The sequence below is a fragment of the Callospermophilus lateralis genome, chromosome 5 (assembly GCF_048772815.1).
Source record: "Callospermophilus lateralis isolate mCalLat2 chromosome 5, mCalLat2.hap1, whole genome shotgun sequence".
In the NCBI taxonomy this organism is placed as follows: Eukaryota; Metazoa; Chordata; class Mammalia; order Rodentia; family Sciuridae; genus Callospermophilus; species Callospermophilus lateralis.
In genome coordinates, this window is record NC_135309.1 from 149,628,880 (window position 1) to 149,637,627 (window position 8,748).

The 8,748-nt window shown below is 39.8% G+C and overlaps 1 pseudogene; it reads right to left on the reverse strand.

Moving 5' to 3' along the window:
* Window positions 1–8,257: 8,257 nt before the first annotated feature.
* On the reverse strand, window positions 8,258–8,506 carry LOC143399486 (cytochrome c oxidase subunit NDUFA4 pseudogene; annotated as a pseudogene).
* Between the last annotated feature and the right edge of the window lie 242 nt (window positions 8,507–8,748).

An 8,748-nucleotide genomic window follows, 5' to 3' on the forward strand; every position in this document is an offset into this window, starting at 1 on the left:
TAGCAAGTTTCTTCCAAAGGTCTGTGCTATCTCCATTTACAGTTTCTGATAGCTGTGGGGGCAAAGTTCGGTTTTAGCCAATAAAAGGACTCTTTGAGACGGTGAATTGGTCTGAGCCCAGACAAACCACAGAAAGTACAGACTCAACTGCATGTTCAAAGTTCTCAAAACAACACACGCATCACCAAGAACCCGGAAGACAGTTCCCCAGTACTGGCCTCAATTTTGAGTAACTTTATAACTTTATGAAGAGTCCTCTTTTTAAATGCATCTCTGCACCAGAAAGAAAAGGAAAACAAGAAAAATGTATGGTCCTGGTTGTATCACTGGGACAGACCCTTTCCTTTCTCTGTATGACAACTTCTGGGGTTTCTGGCTACCCACATAAAATTTATAACCAAGTCCCACAATCTTATGTGTTTAAGAGAACAAGGAAGTGCTGGGGCCTCTCTCCCACAGTGACAATGTGCTCAGGCTGCTCAGTGTTAGCCACAGAAGCTTCGGTTGCTAACACCCCTGACCACCAGAGGAAATGTGCAAAGAGACTAGCAGCTGTCAGCAGTGGAAGGAGAAAACAGTACCCAGCATGGCACAGAGAAGAAGCAACCGCTTTGGCAAGCTGTGGTCTAGAGCTAAGAGGAAAGGAAATACAGTTATCAAAATAGAATTAAGGCAGAGGAAGGTCTAAAATTCTCCTTCCTGAATCCATATACAGACATTACCCTGTTGACCTCACTGATCATCAAAACACAGCAGACAGACTGTCCTGGTTGATGAAGAAATACAATAACAGAATCTAGAATGCTTCCATTTCCATACATTTTTGATGTATTTAAATGATATTTATATCCTACATGCTCATCACATATGTTCTTACCATACATTATCATAAATACTTGTGTTTTCTCTCAAAAACTTGGTGACAAAAGCCAAGAAATTTTTCAAAACTTATTTCTGATGGAGAAAATATGAAGATCATCCACATCTTCATATGATCACATGCTGAAGGCATACTCTTAGGTGGGTACATCACTCCACTTTCTAATCTTTAGGCCAATGAATTAGCCTAAATAAAGTCATCTTTGACAGACCAGATCTTATCTCTTTGTGGCACAAAACAACAGCACCTAGCAATACACCCATGAATAGAAGATAGGAAATGTCATAGAGGAGAAAAAAACAGGACTTAAACTGATATTTTCTTGGTTTGTGTATTCTTTAGCTATCAACTTCTATCCAGTGAGAGACAACGCTGATTTCTCTTTCCAATTCATAAATAAACAGTATGTTTTTCAAATTTTATGATTTAGGTTGCCATTAGGTATATGGCTGCACTGTCTCTAAAGAAAAGGAGGAAAGTAAAAAACCATATTACTGAATCCCTGTTCCCACAAACCTAGCCAACTTAGAAGAAACATGAGACCAAACCTGGGCCAGAAAGTCTAAATACATATGATCTTAACAGACATTGGCTTTCCTTTATGCACACAGGAAACGAGGGCAAGTTAGTGTCATCTGTAGAGAACTGTTGTCTTGCGTGTATCCAGGACAGTCATTCCTTGGGATGCTGGCTATATAAGCAAACTATGCAAGTTAAAGCTGATGATGTCACTACTTCTGCAGTCTAACATATAGGACTTCTCTTTGAGTAGGGACAGGTGCAGAACTGAGGCCACTGTAGAAAGAACATGTCATCTGTTCAGCTGGCTGCCACTGAACAAAACACTGAGAGAGAGTAGGCACTACATGGCAAAGCGCCTTGAGGGACAGAGATGCTACCTGTCAGCCTGTCACCGCCAGACTCTCCTCAGCAAGCTTTCCTCAGTAAATCACATCTGCCAAGCTCTCTCTTCCTTTTGCCTTTCCAGAACCTACCTCACCACCCTGGCACAACTGGACAGTGGACAAGACAATGGGAATGTAACTGAGGACTCCCCTTCCAGACAGCTTGGATTTAGAGTAGACCTAGCTCATCTTTAAAGTCCTTTAGAGATTGGAATGGACAATTCAGAAGTGAATCACTTGGTGAAAAAACTACCTAGCACACTTCAGCCATTCCCTATGACTCTACCTGGCCTGTGGTGGTCCTCCTCTTGCCTAGACACCAGACTCTTCCAGAACCTGTCAGAATTGAGTACATGAGACAGTTAAAGAAAGACAATATGTTAGGAGGACTACGGGAAGGAAGTTCAACTTACCTATAATTAATGTGTCAGAAATCAAATTAGAAGCAGTCAGTGGCAGAAAGATGGCTGCAAATTCTCCGATATTCTTCTTTGGAGCCATGAAATCTATTTCCCTCTCTGGCTAGCTGGTAACCTCTCTGATGGATAGAGTGTGGCAGAAATGACACTCTGTCAGCTCTAGGTCTCAACTCTAATAAAACTGGTAGTTTCTACCTTCTCTCTGGGAGCTCTGATGCCATTTGAGAAGTCTCACTGACCTGCTGCAGAGACCATATGGAGGGGTCCTGAGATGACATGGAAAGCCATCTGAACCCAGCCATCCAGTAGCCTGAAGGCAGCCAGCATGGGACTCACCAATGACTCAGCATGGGACTCATGTTCAGCACAATGAAACTCCAATAGATGCCATGTGGGGCAGAAGACTCGCCCAGTGAAGCCCTGTCCAAGTCCCTAACCAACAAAACCATATCATATGATATATTGTTTTTAATCACCAGGTTTGGGGATGTAGTTTACATGAAGATAACCCGTTTACAACCTCTGAAAAGAGTATATAATTTTAAAAACAAAATACTCAATTAGAAAAACTTGATGCACTCAAAATGTTAGTGACTAGTTAAAAAGTAGATTACTATATATATATAGTAATTTTCCCCTTAGCGATATATATTTATATACGTATATATATGTATATATGGTATATATGTATATATATGTATGTGTGTATATATATATATATATATATATATATATATATATATATTGAAAATCTCTTTTCTATTAGAAAGACTTTCTAAAACAGGTGTTATGTAACAGGTTTTCTTCTAAAAGTAGTATGTAATCTGGTTTATTCTAAATCTTCTCAAAAAATACCTATTGAGTATCTACTACATATTAGTCATTTTGTTAACCACCAAGGTTATAATAATGGCAATATATAATTTCTGTCCCAAAATGCCTGCTCTCTAGTGGGATACTGGTTAATTAATATGTAATTTTAAAACTGGTTTAAATGAGGGATTGGCAAATTTTTTCCATCAAAGGCCAGATAGTAAATCTTTCCACTTCATAGGCCAACTGTGCCACTGTCGTGTGAAAGCAACTTTAGGCAATACATAAACAATAAGAGCAACTGAGTTCCAGTACAACCTTATGGTGGGCACAATGTTTGTTTTTCATATGACTTTCATGTACTTTGACATATTTTTATTCTTGATTCTTTTTAATTGTTTTCAATCATTTGAAAACGTAAAACTGGTCCTTAGCACACAGGCTGTATAGAAACGGAAGTGGGTAAACTCTTTCCTCAGATAGTGGTCGGCCAACTTCTTAGTTTAGTTTTGATCAGTTCGGCCTACAGAAGGTAGAACTTAAATATATACACAAAAATAAATAAGTAAAAGTTAGCAGTTTCTGATGAATTTAATGTTTTAGATTGCCTTGGCTACAAATAATCATCTGCCTTCTCTTTCCTGGTTTCTTCCATACATTTGGACATAAGCTACAGGTGGTGAGAGCAGGTTTGGGTATTTACCAGGAGGAGCTCTGGGAAGCGGGAGGCCCCAGTGAGGAGGCCTCAGCCAGCTGGCGAGGAGGAGGAACCACAGAGAAAGAACAGGAGGGCTCATCAGTAAAGGCAGCGAAGTGAAAGCAAGAAACAAAAAGCCCTTGTGGAAAAAATAAGAGTGGGTAAACAACAGAGGACCAATAATTAAGAAAAATTTCCCCCCAATTTAAACTGGCAGTGCCTTTGAGTAAAGGTCCTGCTGGGACATAGTTATGTCATCGGCAAGCTGGAAGTGCAGGGATGGATAAAGAAGAGAATTTAACACATCCTTTTTATTAAAAGGCCATTCCTTATTTACTTTCTTCAGATTGCCACCCACCCTTCTTTGTCATTTGACTTTATACTGAAATAAAGTGCAAATCTTTGGGCAAGAGGTTCCTAAAGATTTGATGCTTTGCATATTAAAGTTTTGTAATGGCTTTCACATAAAGAGCCTTCAAAACTGTTGCAAACATTTAAAATCTATGCAGTAGATCTGCACAGGAAGCTTGTTTGCCCTAGCTCACACACCATCCCCCACGTATGACTGTGTCAAAGAGCATCTCTGTTGGGAGCCTCGAAGACACATGTGTCTACCCTTTGGATTCAGGGATGATGTGTCTTCTTCCTGCAACTTTCTCATGCTTTCAGTGGCATGAAGTTGTGCTCTCTGTTCACGGAGTAGCAGCTACATTTTCACGTTCTAATGCACTTTGTGGCTTCCTCTTCCGTTCCAGAGACCCAGGATAGCCATGGTCACAGTCCACCTTCCAACAGCTGATGACTTCACCTCGACAGGGTCCCAGATGTTCCTCATATTCTGTGCACGCAGACACCCAAACAACAGACATTAGATAAGCATGTCAACTGACTGAAAATAGGTCTAGTTCTGCTCTGGGGGAAAAATAGAAAGTCCTTACAATATACAGGCAGTATTTTGTGTGACTTTTATGATATCTGCTAGATGACTAATGGCTTGTGGGTTTCTTTCCGCTCAGTAAGTCACATGAACCTTCTCTTGGGTCTCAATCAGCTGTTTCTACTTTGCTTACATTTAAAAAAGAAAAAAAGAAAATAAAAGAAACCTTTCAACAATTAGCAGTATGATTATATTATTATTATTATTATTATTATTATTATTAAGAGAGAAGGTCTTTCTATGTGCCCAGGCTGACCAGTAACTCCTGGGTCTACCTGATCCTCCCATTTTTGCCTCCCTAATAATAGTATCATTTTTTTAAGTAGATTCTGTAATCCCTTCCCCATCCCCCATCTATACTCTTGTTACAGTTTTAGCAGAATATAATTTAAAAAGCACTTTTACTACATAAAAGTTGTAAAATGTGAATGTGGATGAAGGTTTGCTCTTATTATGAATGTTGTTTTTGGTTAGAATAAGCCCAGCTTTGACTCTACAGACACAGAACCTGTTTAGATAAGAGCAATGCTTACGTAACCATAGCTTCCCCAAACACATCAACCCCACCAATTTGAAGTCAGGCAGGCAGGAAGGAAGGAAGGAAGGAAGGAAGGAAGGAAGGGGGGTAATAAAAAGGAAGAAAGACTCAGTTTTAAACAAAAACATTGAACTCATACACCCGCCTTTAACAGGGACTCTAGCTCTACAAATGTTCCTCCCCACTGTTCTCTCTGCTGGCCCTGATGAGCACTCTGGCTCTTCCCCTACTAAGGGAAATCCCTCAGCACCTCCCTTCTCTAGGAACATTAGCAACAATGCAATTGTGTAGAGGTGCACAGACCTCAGCCAATAAATATCCTTTGACCTTTCCAAGTGTGACGAAGCCTCTCCCCTCTCCACCTGCCAGCCAGGTCGCAGTTCCACCACCATTCCTGTTCTGTGAGCATCTGAGAGTGTCCTGCACACCTTGCTGGCCAAGGGGAAGGAAGCTTTCCTTCCCAGTCAATCCCCAGCCTTGGATGACTGAATCCTACATGCTGGAAATCTGCCCCTTATCCCAGCCACCTTACTCTTCAGGAAGCTGAGGTAGATGAGGGGATGCAGGGAGAGCGAAAAAAGAGGAAGGGGGAGAGAAAAAGAGGAGAGAGAGACCCTTCCAAAATACTCATATCCATGTCCTACTCCCTGGAAACTGAATATGTTGGGTTACATGGAAAAAAAAGGGGGGGAATTAAGATTGCAGACAGAAGAAATAAGGTCCCTGATCTTAAATAAGGATCTTCATTATCTGAGTGGGCCCAATGCCATCACAAGAGTTTTCAAAAGCAAAAGAGTGAAACAGAGGAGATTAGGGATATGATGCAAAAAGAGATCAACCTGCCACTTCTGGTTTTGAACAGGAGAAAGGGATTCCATGAGCCAAGGAATATGGGCAGCCAACAAAATTGGAAAAAGCAAGAGAGAGAATTCTCCGCTTGAGTCACTAGAAAGGAACACAACTTTGCTGACACCTTCATTCCAACCCAATGAGACCTAACATATAGAACTGCAAGATTATAAATTGGTGCTGCTGTTAGTTGTTATAGCAATAATTAAAATTAAAAATTAAGACAGAAACCACTGGTTCGGGCCAATTCCATACTGCCTAGGCAGGCATTCCAGCTAAACTCTCAGGTTGAAGCCCAGGCTCACAGTTCATCTCATGTGGGCGTATGGACCCTGTCTTCCCCTTGTCTGCTCCTGGAAGTTAACACAAGACAGCAGCAATACTGCCTAAAGTCTCTAGACTACACTTTTACTCCTATAATTCTTGCCACATCGCTGCATTCATGCCAGTACATTCCAGGTGCCTTCTAAATATGCAGAATCAACTCTTTATTCACTTGTTTCATAAATAAGTATCGTTGAGACAAATGATGGTTAAGTCCCTTGTAGACTCTAAGACTCCAAAGTAAATTTCCATACAAGTGAAAAGATTATAGTTATTATTTCTGAGAGCTAATATTGAAGAAAATAACTACTTAAGGAAAGGTTTTTGCCTTTACTATCATTTTTCTCTCGTGTTGGTGTTGAGAAATCTAAAAAATTATAGATCAAAAGGCTTTTTCTGGCATGCATGTCGTGGATTTCTTTCTATAGAAACTTGTCTTAATATACAAAGCCTTTGTTTACCTAAAATACAAATGAGTTTTGTAGAGGATTAGCCCTTTGTTGGTGGTATGATGCAATGGTGATGGCCCAGACCCCAAGTCACACTGCTCAGGTACAGAACAATCCCAACTCTCTTTCTCACAAGCTGTAGAAGGAAAAACGTTACTTAATGTCATTGTTTCTGCTTTCTTGGGTCTAAAATGGGAAAAATAATAATATCTACTTTATAGGATAATTGTAAAGTAAATAAGCAGCTAGTCTACATAAAAACCCTCGAATACTACCAGGCATAGAGCAAGTACCATTGATAACTGTTAAACTTAAGCCATTTATTATTGTAACTGTGTCTTTGATTCTCCCATCATCACGGTCTTAGATATCCTTAAAACATCTGGTCTTGCCAAACACCAGACTTTTAAACACATGACAGTCCAAAAGGAAATTAGATGATGTACTTGTTCCACATGGCCATCCAAATATGAAATCCATATTTGGATAACTTTGTGATGATTCTTTTTATATTGCCTCTGACTTAAGATTCAAAACAAGTTAAAGCATAGGTGACTCAAAATTAACACCACTAAGCTATTTTCTGTAGAGGAAATAATTCCTCAAAGCATGAAAAGAAGATCATCAGCATCAAAAATACCTGGGGTATTTGTTAAAATGTAAATTGTTAGGCCTTTCTTAGGATTTAGTAAATCAGAATGGAGACCCATGAATCTGAGTATTAACACACTTGCATGTGATTCACATGCATGTAAAATTCAAGAATCCATTGCCTTAACAAAACAACTTTAGTTTAGAACCTACCCTCATTTTTGGATGCTATATAATTCAGCAGGTAAAAATAAGCAGGAGGAAAGTACAGCATTCGCTGAATTGTAGATCATTCTCTCCTCAGACTTTTTAAAATTTTTTGGCAGCTCACAATTTATTTTCACCTTGCTTTTCCCTCGGGAAAATAAACGATATAGAAAAATAAATGAGATCAACATTTTCCACTGTGATCACACAATGAGGGGGAAAAGCCCACCGAACTTCAGCGCTGAACAGTAGCTTCTCGTTAATCAGACTGAGCTGCAAAATTTTCTTCTACGTTTTTCTTTTATTATTGCACTATCGTTATCCACAGTACAGCTGGGTTCATTTTGACAAAATCACACGTGCATGGAATTTAATTCACTTCACTTCATTCCCTGGTGCTACCACTTTCCCTGTCCTCTTCCCTTCCCCTGTTCTTCTTCCTCTACTCTACTGGTCTTCCTTTCACTAACTCACTTGTTTATTTGTCTGATCAAGTTTAAGAGATTTATTAACTAATATAATAAACTCCAACAAATCAACATGCTTTCTTGCATTTGAAAGAGAAGTATTGCCTGGTTAAGTGGAAAACGGTGCAGTTGACTTCTCAAGGACCTTCATTCTAAGCAGCCTTACAGTGACATATTTCATTTAGAAGTCTGGACCTTCTTTCTTTAGTTTGCTGTAACCCACATTCACCGAGTAGAACTTGTATTGATGATTGGGACCCAGTTTGTTTCAGGGTTCTGGGTTATTCTTCCTGTCCCACCTGATATCCATGTTGAACAATGCCAGACACATCACATACAGCGCTGCTCCAGTACTTCCTGCTCCAATAAATATGAAGCTGGGGAGCGAGCTTGGGTGCCTCTTGGCCTGACGGATGATCTGGAGGAGCATGTTTGCAACAGAGGCCTCTGGCCCAAAAAGAGATCAGAACAAATCAGCAAGGCCCAAGACCAAGCAGCCTCTGCACCCAAGCTACCGAGGCAGATGCCCAAATTCACCCAGAACCCTATTTATTTATTTTTGATTGGAGCTTTGTAGATATACATAAAGGTGGGGTTCACTGTGTTAGATTTATACATTTTTACACATAGCGAAATTTTTTTTCAGATCCATTCCACATTTCTTCTACTTTC